The sequence below is a fragment of the Pelophylax lessonae genome (genome assembly GCF_965119305.1).
Source record: "Pelophylax lessonae genome assembly, chromosome: 2".
NCBI lineage: Eukaryota > Metazoa > Chordata > Amphibia > Anura > Ranidae > Pelophylax > Pelophylax lessonae.
The window spans coordinates 15644074-15658361 of NC_138769.1; the positions used below are offsets into that span (position 1 = coordinate 15644074).

A 14288-nucleotide genomic window follows, 5' to 3' on the forward strand; every position below is an offset into this window, starting at 1 on the left:
CAAAACCATGTAATATGAGGTCAAACCTAAACACTTTCATTTTGTATACAATCAGGCCGGCCCTTGCACTACATAGTTGAAGGTAAATCTAATGGAAATCGAAGTACAAAAGTTGTATAGTGTGTATCCAGCTTTAGAAAGTATTATTTTACTGAAAGGGTAGTTGATGTTTTGAATAAACTTCCAGCAGAGGTAGTGAGGCAGTCAACAGTAAAGGGCTTTAAACATGCTTGAAAAAAAACATACAGTGCATCCGGAAAGTATTCACAGCGCTTCACTTTTTACACATTTTGTTATGTTACAGCCTTATTACAAAATAGATTAAATTCATTATTTTCCTGAAAATTCTACAAACCATACCCCATAATGACAACGTGAAAGAAGTTTGTTTGAAATCTTTGCAAATTTATTAAAAAATAAATAAAAAATCCCATGTAAATAAGTATCACAGCCTTTGCCATAACACTCAAAATGTAACTCAGGTGCATCCTGTTTCCAATGATCATCCTTGAGATGTTTCTACAACTTGATTGGAGTCCACCTGTGGTAATCTCAGTTGATTGGACATGATTTGGAAAGGCACACACCTGTCTATATAAGGTCCCACAGTTACCAGTGCATGTCAGAGCACAAACCAAGCCATGAAGTCCAAGGAATTGTCTGTAAACCTCAGACAGGATTGTATGGAGGCACAGATCTGGGGAAGGGTACAGAAACATTTCTTCAGCATTGAAGGTCCCAATGAGCACAGTGGCCTCCTTTATCTGTAAATGGAAGACGTCTGGAACCACCAGGACTCTTCCTAGAGCGGGCCGCCCAGCCAAACTGAGCGATCGGGGAGAGGGGCCTTAGTCAGGGAGGTGACCAAGAACCCGATGGTCACTCTGACTGAGCTCCAGCATTTCTCTGTGGAGAGAGGAGAACCTTCCAGAAGAACAACCATCTCTGCAGCACTCCACCAATCAGGCCTGTATTGTAGAAGTGGCCAGACGGAAGCCACTCCTCAGTAAAAGGTACATGACAGCCCGCCTGGAGTTTGCCAAAAGTCACCTGAAGGACTCTCAGACCATGAGAAACAAAATTCTCCGGTCTGATGAAACAAAGATTGAACTCTTTGGCCTGAATAGCAAGCGTCATGTCTGGAGGAAACCAGGCGCCACTCATCACCTGGCCAATACCACCACTACAGTGAAGCATGGTGGTGGCAGCATCATGCTGTGGGGATGTTTTTCAGCGGCAGGAACTGGGAGTCTAGTCAAGCTTAATGGAAAGATGAATGCAGCAATGTACAGAGACATCCTTGATGAAAACCTGCTCCAGAGCGCTCTGGACCTCAGACTGGGGTGAAGGTTCATCTTCCAACAGGACAACGACCCTAAGCACACAGCCAAAATAACAAAGGAGTGGCTACGGAACCACTCTGTGAATGTCCTTGAGTGCCCCAGCCAGAGCCTAGACTTGAACCAAATGAACATCTCTAGTGAGATCTGACAAAAAAGTTGAGTAAACAGGACTTTTAACCACATGCTGCCAGTATAACGCACTTATACTGCGGCAAGGGGGCACTGCTGCGCCAGATCATGTACCTAGTACCTGATCAGACACTTCCAGGTCTGGGGCACACATGCACACTGCCGTCGACCCGCTCCCGCTGTGACGAGAGCTGATCTGCGGGTACCACAGACTCCATACCTGCCGGCACCCGCCAGTCATTAGGCAGAGAGCCAGAACTATGTAAACAAGGCAGATCGCTGTTCTGCCAGTAGAGAAGGTACAGATCCTGTGTTTCTGCAAAGCAGGCACATTGATCTATACCTTCCCCTAGTAAAAGCACCTCCCCACAACACACAAACACGCTGGCTAGGTATACAGTTAACCCTTTGATCATCCCTGATGATTAACACCTTCCCAGCCAAAGTCATTAGTACAGTGACAGTGCATATTTTTAACACGGATCACTGTATTAGTGTCACTGGTGCCCACAATGTGTCAGTGTCCGCTTGTGCGCCATAATATCGCAGTCCTGCTATAAGTTGTTGATCACCGCCATTGCGCAAAACAATCAATATACGCTTATTGGGATTTTTTTTTGCCAAAAATATGTAGCAGAATACATATTGGCTTAAATTGATGAAGAAATTCGATTTTTTTTATTATTTACTGGATATGTTTTATAGCAGAAAGTAAAAAGTTTAGTTTTTTTATTTAAAATTATATTAAATTGTTGGTCTTTTTTTGTTTATAGCTCAAAAAAAAAAAACACAGAGGTGATCAAATACCACCAAAAGAAATCATATTTGTGGGGAAAAAAGGACAAAAATATTTTTTTGGGTACAGCGTTGGGCGACACGATCACGCAATTATCACTTAAAGTAACGCAGTGCCGTATCACAAAAAATGGTTTGGTCATGAAGGGGGAGGTAAATCTTCTGGAGGTCAAATGGTTAATGTGCATCTATATCACCCTTAAGAAAAAAAACACATAAACAACATGTGTATAAAAACATAAGTTTTATTGCATGAAACATTAAAAATGGGTTATTAAACCCAGAATAAAATTCATATTTAAATGAGTCCGATAAGGTTTAGCAAAATCTCTAAACACCTTCCCCAAGTATAATATAATGATTACAAAAGATACAAGTAATGCTGAAACAACATATTATATCTTATAGGTTGTGGGGACGTGTATTGTCCCAACGCGTTTCACAAATTGAGCTCTTTCAGGGGGTACAACTGCTGAAATAGGTTTATATAATATACAAATTAACTTACATATGCCAAAAAGATACATAGTGTAAACACATAAGTGAATACTGGTAAATAGGTTACTAACAGACAAATGTATCATCAAATGTTCAGAAAAAATTACTGCCTGTGTGAGTGGAGGCCCATGAAGGCTGCACACATGGAGTCAAGAGCAGAAAACAGACCAAATTGAAAGGCGGCATTCGGAAATGTCAGCCAAGGACGTAAGAGCGATATGCTCAAGGGAAGGGTTAACACCACAGCACCTGTGTTATACTAATAGTGTGACTGTGATCGTGTGGTGGGCAATCTGGTGCAAACTGGCACTGGCTGGGAGGGACACTAACTGACACTGACGTCAATAGTGACACTAATAGTGATCAGTGATAATACTGTATACTGTACTAATAGCGCTGGCTGGGTGGCAGGCGCAATCATGGGGTTACCTGTGTACCTAACAAGTGTATGTGTGCTGCTTTCACTCACTGATCTGGTTGAGTTTCTCACCTTGCTTCCATTTCTGAACGGCAGGGAGAAATTCATCCAGATCCTATGTTTACAAACACACAGATCTATGCTATGATTGGTCACAGCCAATCAGCAGGTATACAGCCAAAATGATTGGCTGGAACCTGCTGGCAAACATGTGCTGTGTCCAATCATAGCACAGACTAGCATTGAGAACGCACATGCCTGCCTCTCAACCAGGAAGTACACCGCGACGTACAAACAACAAAAGATTCCTCTTAATTCAGCACTGAGGAGTGATGGCTACAAACCACTTGAGGCATACCTCAGAAAAGTCATTACAATGTCTATTCCACAGTTTGGGATTAAAAGATTTATTTGGAAATCATAGTCAATGGATTCCAAGAATGGAAAGGGTTAAAATATGGCTGACAGACAATCAATAATAAACATCATGCTTGATTATGAACTTTGATCTCACCCAAACCTTGGCTGGCTGACTCAGGTATATCAGGGCTGGGGCTGGGGGCGGCCAAAAGGTGTGTAGGCGTCAGATGTCGCATGGGCATCCACCCAATGGAAGGGACAACAGACCACTTGTTGAACCCGTAAGGGTCAGTGATGTGGAGAGGCCCCCAATGGAATGGGCAGAGGACTCCAAACCACTGGATGGTGCAGCTGGTCTAGTCTGGAAGTGCGCTGGTTCTGGATGTGACGTCACCAACATGGAGCGATGTCAGACCGACCCACCACAACGAGGTTTAGGATGGAACCCAGATGCGGTAGTAGAGCAGATGGAAGGCTGTCAGCAGGCTGTATTTATGACAATGCGTTTTGGGCGTGGCTCCTTATCAAATCATGTGACTTGGACAGCCTGGAAAGTTTAAATAGGAGGGGCATCTATGTCCTGGTAAAAGAAAATATAGGAACCAATACGTTTCAAACCCGCAGAAATCAATAACTTAGAAACTAATAAATTACAATAAAGAGCTGTGTGTTGTAAAGTGTAAAAAAACACCTATGTGAAAAGAAACAGAGGAACCGCACTCTTATATCATAAAATACATATCACCATATTGAATAAACAATAGGGAATAAACAAATAAATAAATACATCTTCATTTAAATGATAGAAAATACAGTCCATGTATAGATCCCACACGTGAATAATGTCCTCAGTGAGTATAGGAAAGGTTCTTCTCTCCACCAGCATGCAGACACACTATGCACTCACCAGACTTAAGCTGCATACACACTATACAACTTTTGTTGGTAGATTTCCATTGGATTTACCTATGTAGTGCAAGGGCCTGCCTGATTGGATACAAATTGAAAGTGTTTAGGTCTGACCTCATATTATATGGTTTTGGTAATGGGCAATACACACTATAAGATTTTCTGAAGACTTTTTCCTTTAGATGTACCAAAATCAGATAATATGAGGTCAAACCTAAACACTTCCAATTTGTATGCAATCTGGCAGGCCCTTGCACTACATAGAAAAGGTAAATCTGAATGAAAAAGTCTTCAGAAAATCTTATAGTGCGTATGGCCCTTTATTCTGAAGGAAAAAAATCTAAAGAAAATTGTACAGTGTGTATCCCGCTTTAATTGGCCCCTGTTGCAGGGAGTCCAATTACACATATGAGAATTCAAGATGTCATAGAGGAGGTCAAAGGAAGAAATTCAAAACGCTGCTGTCATCCATTCGATATATATAAATAAATAGCGTATTCAAAGCTTCAGTGTTGCCATATAGAGAGGGAGAGGCAAAAACACTCTCATGGTGCAGTATTTAACATAATTTATTTAAAAAAGAAGATTGTATTGCACTTACATAAAAGAAGACAGGGATCAGCATGTATTGTATAGGAATCGCTGGTTTGCGCTCCACCTGCGTTCCAGCCGACCGGAAATGACATATCTCAAACACCACCCAACGCCGTTTTGTCAACCTACATCTGATGTCCTCAGGGGTTCAGGGCGTCAGGCGTAGGCTGACGAAACGGTGTTGGGTGGTGTTTGAGCTACATAATTTCCGGTGAGCTGGAACACAGGTGGAGCACAAACCGGCAATTCCTTTACAACATATGCTAAAACCAGTCTTCTTTGATGTAGGTGCAATATAAGCTTTTTTAAATAAATGATTTGAAATACTGCACCATAAGAGTGTTCTTTCCTTTCCCTCCCTATATGGCAACACTGGAGCTTTGAATACGCTATTTATATATATATATATATATATATATATATATATATATATATATATCAGTGGCGGCTGGTGCTCAAAATTTTTTTGGGGGCGCAAACAGAAAAATGTAATAGGCATTGCTTTGCGGCAAAAAACGCGGTAAAAAATTGTGTGACTTTGAGGTCACAAAAATGTGAAAGGGGCCTTCAGTAATCAAGGTATAGTGTGACCCCTTCAATGCAGAGTGACCAGCGTGCCCCCTTCAATGCAGAGTGACCAGCGTGCCCCCTTCAATGCAGAGTGACCAATGTGCCCCCTTTCAGTGCAGTGACCAGTATGCCCCCTTTCAATGCAGAGTGACCAGCGTGCCCCCTGCAATGCAGAGTGACCAGCGTGCCCCCTTCAATGCAGAGAGATCAGTGTGACCCTTTCAATGTAGAGAGATCAGCGTGCCCCCTTCAATGTAGACAGATCATTGTGCGCCTTTTCAATGCAGTGTGACCAGCGTGCCCCCTTCAATGTAGAGTGACCAGCGTGCCCCCTTCAATGCAGAGAGATCAGTGTGCCCCTTTCAATGTAGAGAAATCATCGTGCCCGTTTTCAATGCAGCGTGACCAGCGTGCCCCCTTCAATGCAGAGTGACCAGCGTGCCCCCTTTCAATGCAGAGTGAACAGCGTGCCCCCTTTCAATGCAGAGTGACCAGTTCACGTGTGGGATCTATACATGGACTTCATAATTTTTATGTATTTTCTATCATTTAAATGAAGATGTATTTATTTATTGGTTCATTCACTATGGTGATATATATTTTATCTACCTCTTGGTGCCTGGCTGTGCTGCTCACTAGCAGTAAATGCTAGCAGGCGGCAGGTGGTTAAGTCAGGGGTAGGGGCAAAAAGGATAAATCCACTTTCTTTCAAAGTGCACTTATCCTTCAGCCCATGAAGAAGGATTGCAGATCCCTGAAACACATCAGACTCCTTTTTGAATCTTTATTAAATACTGTATGCTACAAGGATCATTTTCCTCTTGAATCCCTGTATCTCCTTGGGTATAAACAGCGCCCCTCTGATTACAGTGGAGCTCTCTATTTTTTTATTTTATCGCATCTGCGAAATATAAAATGCGGGTACCTCAGTCTTGTAGGACATTCAGTCTGTGATTAAGTAAAGCCTACATGCTCAAGATGTCCTGTTTTTCTGCAAAATATAAACCGACCTGGAGTTTTAGTCCTTCTCTCCGTCAGCTCCCAGTCCTCATAAATGGACCCCGCACGTGCCTACTGGAGGTCTGGTGATGTTATTTTATCTCGGACACAGCATAGGCACACTGCCCTCACATCTGAAGGATTTAGAATGAATTTATTCTCTGAAAGAGAAGGTTAGAGTGGCTCCGCTATGCGGTATTTGTAGAGCACTTCAAAAAGATCTACAATGGACGGCAGGCTTTGCCTGTGCTTAGGGAGATCAAACACTTGCAAAACCTTTTTCTAGGGTCCAAAGAAAGCCTTTGTTGTGTAGAAAAGCTTTTTTTTCCATCTGTGTTTGAGCTCTTCAGAGCTCTGCTTCACCCCATTCCTCATAAGCATAATAGCATTCTGAACCTGCAAACGTGCCTTAGCAAAACCTCCGAGGGACGCCGCACCACAAATGTGCTATGATTCATGTCTTCTAAAACAAGAAAGACCTTTTGTCTTTTTGAAATATGTTATTCATAAATCAATTTGATGTGAATTATGGAAATTTCTGACATATTTCAAATGCCAAAATATGGCCTTTTTCCAGAGCTACCTTGTTCCATAGAGAGAGTTGGCCTGATTCTTGTCTGTGGTGTCAGTATGAGAACACTCGTCCTATGTACAGCTTTTTTACATCTGTATCACCTCTGACTTCCTTTATCCCGCCTGGGTTGGCAGCTGCTCCCTGTTAAAATGTCTGAGCCCCTCAACACCTTACCTGGCTGTCAGGAACCTGTTGTTTCACCTATTTTACCTGTTGGTGGCATTGTGCTTGTTGTCAGCGTGTAATCCCATTAGCCACCAGCATGTGTCTCCCTTCAGTCATTGGACTTTTTAATTCACCAGCACCTGAGTCTGGCCACTTGGAAGCTGTTGAAAGCACAACTTCAGCCCAAAGGTATAAATCTGCTTTGAATTGATTGGGGAAAGGCAAGAATCTCTGTCATTCTGTGGCCCTGTAAAGCCCCGTACACACGTACCGATTGTCGGCCGCAAATATTCGGCCGCCGACCGATCGGCCGATTGTAGGCTTGTTAGTATGATTCTTCCGACAGCCGACAGCGCATTTTCGGCCGAACAGAATCTGTCGTGCAGGCATTAAAATTTTTGTAGGCTGACAACAGAACGGCCGATTGTTCGCCAGTCAGTACAGATTTCGGCCGACAATCAGCAGATTTGCAAGACTGGGCATGCTCAGAGAAGAAAAAACACACGGAAAGTTAACCATCACATGACATCACTTCTGCAGTCGGCTGTTGTTGGCCGACAAAATTCGTGTGCAGTCTTTTGCACTTTTCAGCGGACAGGACAGCCCTGGACAAAAGACGGCCGATCGTTTGGCCGACGATCAGTAGGTGTGTACGGGGCTTTAGAAAAAATGTCCTCAATTACTTTTAAAGCGGAAGTAAACCCTCCTATTGTTTTCAGCCAAGGAAGCTGGCATCTTGGCCTCTGTTTAACCACTTCTGGACCGGAAGGATTTGCCCCCTTAATGACCAGGCCATTTTTTGCGATTCGGCACTTCGTTACTTTAACAGAAAATTGCGCGGTCGTGCGACGTGGAACCCAAATAAAATTTGTGTCCTTTTTTTTTTTCTACCACGAATAGAGCTTTCTTTTGGTGGTATTTGATCACCTCTGCAATTTTATTTTTTGCGCTGTAAACAAAGAAAGAGCGACAACTCTGAAAAAAAGAACAATACTTTTCACATTCTGCTACGTAGCAAAATCATTTTTTTTTTAACATTTTAGGCCAATTTGTTTTCTGCTACATATTTTTGATAAAAAAAAAATTGCAATAAGCATATTTTGATTGGTTTGCGCAAAAGTTATCGCGTCTACAAACTAGGGGAAAGATTTATGTCATTTTTATTGTTTTTTTTTTACTAGTAGTAATGGCAGTGAACTGCGATTTATAGCGGGACTGAGACATTGCAGCGGACAGATCGGACCCCTAACTGACATTTTTTTACACTTTTGAAGGGACCAGTGATATTACTACAGTAATCAGTGCTAAAAATATGCACTGTTACTGTAATAATGACACTGTTAGGGAAGGGGTTAACACAGTGGGTGATCAAGGGGCTAAATGTAAGCCTAGGGGAGTGATTCTAACTTTGTGTGGGGGGGGGGGGGTTTGTAATGATCACAGAGACCTGTGGTTCTATATAGATTGATCACAGGCGCTCTGTGATCATTCCAGAGAGAAGAACGGTCGTCTGTGTGTACAATAGCTGACCGTCCTTCTCTCTCAATGGGGAGCGATCGGGGATGTCAGGCGGCAATCGAAGCCGCCTGCCCCGTGCATCGGGGTCCCCGCTGCCAAGTTGGGGCGGTAGCGTACCGCCGCCGGCCACTCACGATGTAAACACAGCCGTCTGTCATTCTCCCTGAAGTAATGACAGAGGCTATGCGATCCTGCTATGTAGGATCGTATGTCTCTGTGATTACTTCACAAGCCACGCCCCCTAACAGTTAGAATCACGCCCCTAGGGACACACTTAACCCCTTGATCACCAGTAAAGTTAACCCCTTCCTTTACAGTAACAGTGCATATGTATAGCACTGATTACTGTAGTAATGTCACTGGTACTCCCAAAAGTGTGAAAGGGGCCTTACCTGCACTATGTAATGGTTTTGCACAGAGCAGCCCCAATTCTCCTCTTCTAGGGTCACGTGCCGACACCCCTGGCTCCTCCTCTTCAGCAAGTTCCCCCATAGCAATCCATTTGCTATAAGGGCACTTGTGTGTGCTCGTTCCTGAGTCACCCTGTCTGCTTCTATTGGCACAGACTTGGTGGCTCGTCCCCGCTCCCGTCACAGCATTTGATTGACAGCAGCGGGAGCCAATGACTCCCATTGCTATCAATCTGCCCAGTGAGGAATGAGACAGAGGCGAGATCCGCTGCTCTTGTGCACATCGCTGGATCGGGTTCGGGCTTGAGTAAGTATAGGACGGGGGGAGGGGCTGGGGGGATCCTGCAGTACAGAAGGTTTTTTAACTTAATTCCTTGACGCCAGCCGCATGCAAATATGTGGTCTCTTGGGGCCGAGCGGACGCATATTTGCGTGAATTCGTGTAAATACAGCTGTGCCAAGAGCTGTGCCGAGGCTAACAGAAAGCTCCTGATTGCTACTTGTGATCGGTAGCTTTTTGATCATGTGACCGTTGTGACAGCCAATGACGGCGGTCATTTGATCATAAACCCCGCCCCACCTCCCAAGATCCTAAATCCTTTAGGGTTTGGAAGGGCCAGGGCCAAGAGGTTAATGCATACAATGCATTCAGGTTGAAAAACCTTAAAAGAGAAGTATGGCTTTTTTTTTTTTTTGAGAATCATACTTCACATGAAAAAAAGTGCAGCGCTCAATCAATATGCATTCAGTAAATTGTGCATATAACTGTGAAAATCAATAACATAAACGCGCATTCATACAACCATAAGTGAGTACATAGTTCATACAATGATGGAAAGAATACTGGAAAACCAAATGTGAAGCTGAAGTGTTCAGATTTCCATGATTGTCAGTGAGAAAGAACCCAGCACCAACATAGAAGGTATATGCGCTCACCAGAAAATATGGACCCAGGTACCTTATAGTAAATGGGGCAACCAGGCCATATGATCCTCATAGAAGAAAGTAGTCCAATCGCAAGGGATGGTAAATCAAGCTGTGTCCATATACTTCTGGGTTGTGATGGCTTTGTCTCCCAGCAGCAAACTGATATATAAAAACAAGCCAGAGTCCACATACATAGTGTAAAACTGCTTCAATAAAATGTATTAAAATGGTCAAAAACACTTACAGACGTCTGCCGGTAACCAGCTTGTACCGTGTTTCACCGAAAATAAGACTTACCCTGAAATTAAGACCTACTGTTATTTTCGGGGAGGGCTGCAAGATAAGCCCTACCCTGAAAATAAGCCCCAGTTTAGTGTTTTGTAAAATCCTAGCATCCCCTCTATTACTGTTTTATATAATGTCCAGTGTGTGTTTCTGTAATCTAATAGGTGTGAAATACCTTCGGTACAGCACCGTTCGGCGTTCAGCTGATCTCCCTCTCTGCTCTCCTTCTCTTCTTATAGCGGTCAGCAGTTGATCTCAGCTCCTCCCCTCTGCAGTGTTCAGAGCGGGTCACGGAAGCACACATTCCTGTATCTCGGCTCTCTCTCCTCCCTCTGCTGGCTGCTGTCAGTATCGCGCACATTCCTGTATCTCAGCTCTCTTCTCCGTCTGCTGGACGCTGTTGGTATCACACACATTCCTGTATCTCGGCTCTCTCCTCCCTCTGCTGGCCGCTGTCAATATCGCGCACATTCGTGTATCTCAGCTCTCTCCTCCGTCTGCTGGCCGCTGTCGGTATCGCACACATTAATGTATCTCAGCTCTCTCCTCCCTCTGCTGGCGCTTCTGTGACCCCCAGCTGTCAGCGGGGGGAGAAGAGAAGGAGAGTAGAGCGGGGGAGAAGAGAAGGAGAGCAGAGCGGGAGATCAGCTGAGCGCCGAGCAGCGCTGTACCGAAGGTATTTCACACAATTATATTACAGAAACACACTGGAGATTATATAACACAGTAATAGAGTGGATGCTAGGATTTTAGACCACTTTTACTCGGTTCACACAGGGAATTCCTGACAGGCAGGGAGGGAGAAGACAGCACATTACAGATAAGACCTACCTCGAAAATGCCCTACTGTGTCTTTTGGTGCCAAAATTAACATAAGACCCGGGCTTATTTTTGGGGAAACACAGTAGTAAATAGAGTGATTACAGGCAGGAAAAAATGGCCTGACGCGTTTCATCATATATGACTTATTCATAGGAATCAAACTTACCTAGGTGGATGCTGCATCTGTTCCCTGCCGGCTCTAACACCAAGAGCAGAGCAATTAAACACCACCGATCGCTCGTTTCTCAGGGCTACCTGAGCAGAACGCTGGTGACTGTAAGTCACTGGCTCTTTGCTCTGCCCCCCCCCCCTCCGCGCTCACTGGAGCGCTGGGCTGTGGAGGGGGTGGGAGCTGCCGGCCCAGGCTCTCAGCGGCTCGCTGAGAGGCTGAGCCAGGTGCTTGTCCAGGCATGTGGGTGGATCCCGACTTCATTGTTGAGATTTTTCCCAAGTCTGGACCAGCTCTGTAACATTAGCTGACAGCGGGCTTCTCCATAAGAGAAGTACAACCAAACAAGCTTTGGCTGTAATTCTCTTTTAAGGCTTAGTTTAGAACCACTTTAAGTAAACCTGTTTTTCGCCACATGGGCAAAGCACAGGTTCACTTGGGTTCTTGCACAGAGCATGAACCGTGTTCAAATTCAGTTCCTCTCCTGCACATAAGCGACACCTCTGTGTATCAGAACTCCTTTTCACACGTTGGAGACTCTCAATCACATGCAGGCGTGAATAATGGTTTTGTGTATGGCAATCTTACCAGCTCAGGTTAATGTGCAACATAATAGTGATTAATACCTGTACAGCGAACCATTATTCACACAGCGGCCTTATTATGTTCCTAATGTATGATTCATGTACAGTTTGCTGATCGCAGATAAGCCATCGTTCACTGCTTCCCATACCCATCGGCCCATAAATGTAATATATCGTCCTCATAGTCTCCCTGTCTGCAAATCATGGTCTGACACTGGGAGATACAGAGCCATCTGGATGCACAGGATTCACAGTCTTTCACTGGACTTAGAAATCTTTTTTTTTTTTTTTTCTGACAAATTAGAGCTCCAGGCAAATATAAAAAACAGCCTTTAGCCATGTTTCGTATTCATTAATACATGAAATATTCTCTACAATACTTATAGTGTAAATTACTGCAATGTGTCTTTATAATTTGTCTTTATATTATCTTCCCATAATTCCCTAAACAGCAAACTAGAATGAAAGTGGGTTCTGCACTGTGAGCCATTCATGATTTTACTGTACTGTGTGTCTTACATATACATACCTTCCAACTTTTGAACTTGAGAATGAAGGACATTTCAGGGAGATGGTGACCAAAAAGTGGGTGGGACTTAAGGGCCATGGTTAAACCTGGGCTTCCTTGTACCTATGGTAAATATGGTTTGATTGCTGTACCACAAGCTGGAGTCTCCAGTGTGAAACAAACCTTAGGTAGAGGGATTGGAGAGAGGGAGAATCACTGTTATATGGAAGGAAGGATCATTATGGTTTGTGGAAGAAAGGAATGAGGGATCACTACGGTATATGTAAAGCAGAACAGAAGGATCCCTATGGCATATGGAAGGCAGGAAGGATCATGGCACATGGAAGGCAGGAAGGATCACTATGGCACATAGAAGGCAGGAAGGATCACTATGGCACATGGAAGGCAGGAAGGATCACTATGGCACATGGAAGGCAGGAAGGATCACCATGGCACATGGAAGGCAGAAAGGATCGCTATGGCACTTGGAATGCAGGATATACCACTATGGCACATAGAAGGCAGGAAGAACAATTATGGCATGTGGAAGGCAGGAAGCATCACTATGGCACGTGGAAGGCAGGAAGGATCACTATGGCACATGGAGGGCAGGAAGGATCACTATGGCACATGAAAGGCAAAAGGGATCACTAAGGCATGTGGAAGGAAGGGTCATTATGGCACATGGAAGGCAGGAAGGATCACTATGGCACATGGAAGGCAGAAAAGATCATTATGGCACATAGAAGGCAGGAAGGATCACTATGGTACATGGAAGGAAGGGAGAGAGGGGAGAGTTCACTCACCCGAAGCTGGTTGTTCTCCAGAGTCTCAGGCAGTGACATTGTGTGCACTACTTCAAAATTCCTGCCCACACAACCTCTTCACAGCCACAGGATTAGCTGCACGCTGTGTATTTGTGGGCGAACATAGGGGTACATAAGGAGGAGGTTGAGCAGATCTAGCCTGTGTGCTCCCCTAGTACCCCCCCCCCTCCCCCCGCAGTGCTCCTGGCATCTCCCCTCCCCTCTCCCACTGCTGCTGCAGGGGATGTGCCAGGATTGAGAGCAGAGGAAAGGGCCGGTAATAATATAATTTTACGGCCCCTTCTAGTTTCTGAATGAGTGATCGCTACAGAACACTCCTGTGTCTATTCATACCTGAAGCATGGTACACTGTGTTTACTATGCTTCAGCTTGTGAATGAATGGGAAATGTACCCCTTCCACTACCCTAATGACCTTATCCACTGCCCATCTGACCCTGTCAACTGCCCTAATGATGAAGACCACTGCCCTACAGACCACGTCCACTGCTCTACTGACTGACACCATTCACAGGCCAACTGACAACAGTGGCGGAACTACCAGGGTCACAAAGGTCCCACTTGCAACCGGGCCCTGGAATTCCATCACCGTAGGCCCCAAGGCGGCAGGAAGGGGGCCGTTGTAGAACATGTGAAAGGGTCCCGCTGCGGGAACGGTAATAAAGAGCCCCGAAATGGAAGTAAATGGCCCGGGATAAGTGGGAAGTGCCCAAGGCTCGAAGGTTTCATGGTTTCTTGCACTGGGGTCCTGAAGTTTCTATTTAGCCTCTGGTTTCTATTGCAGAGCTGAACATGTGTACGCATACATGCTCCTACATACTGCTCGGGGTTATGACTGCTGCATTAAACACGTCAATCTGTTGACCTTGGAAAGAGATTAAAAATA

The 14288-nt window shown here is 44.5% G+C and overlaps 1 protein-coding gene across 8 annotated transcripts in view; it reads left to right on the top strand.

Moving 5' to 3' along the window:
• The window catches only part of STXBP5L (syntaxin binding protein 5L), a 504619-nt gene that overhangs the window by 299411 nt on the left and 190920 nt on the right, over positions 1-14288 (top strand). The window lies entirely within an intron of this gene.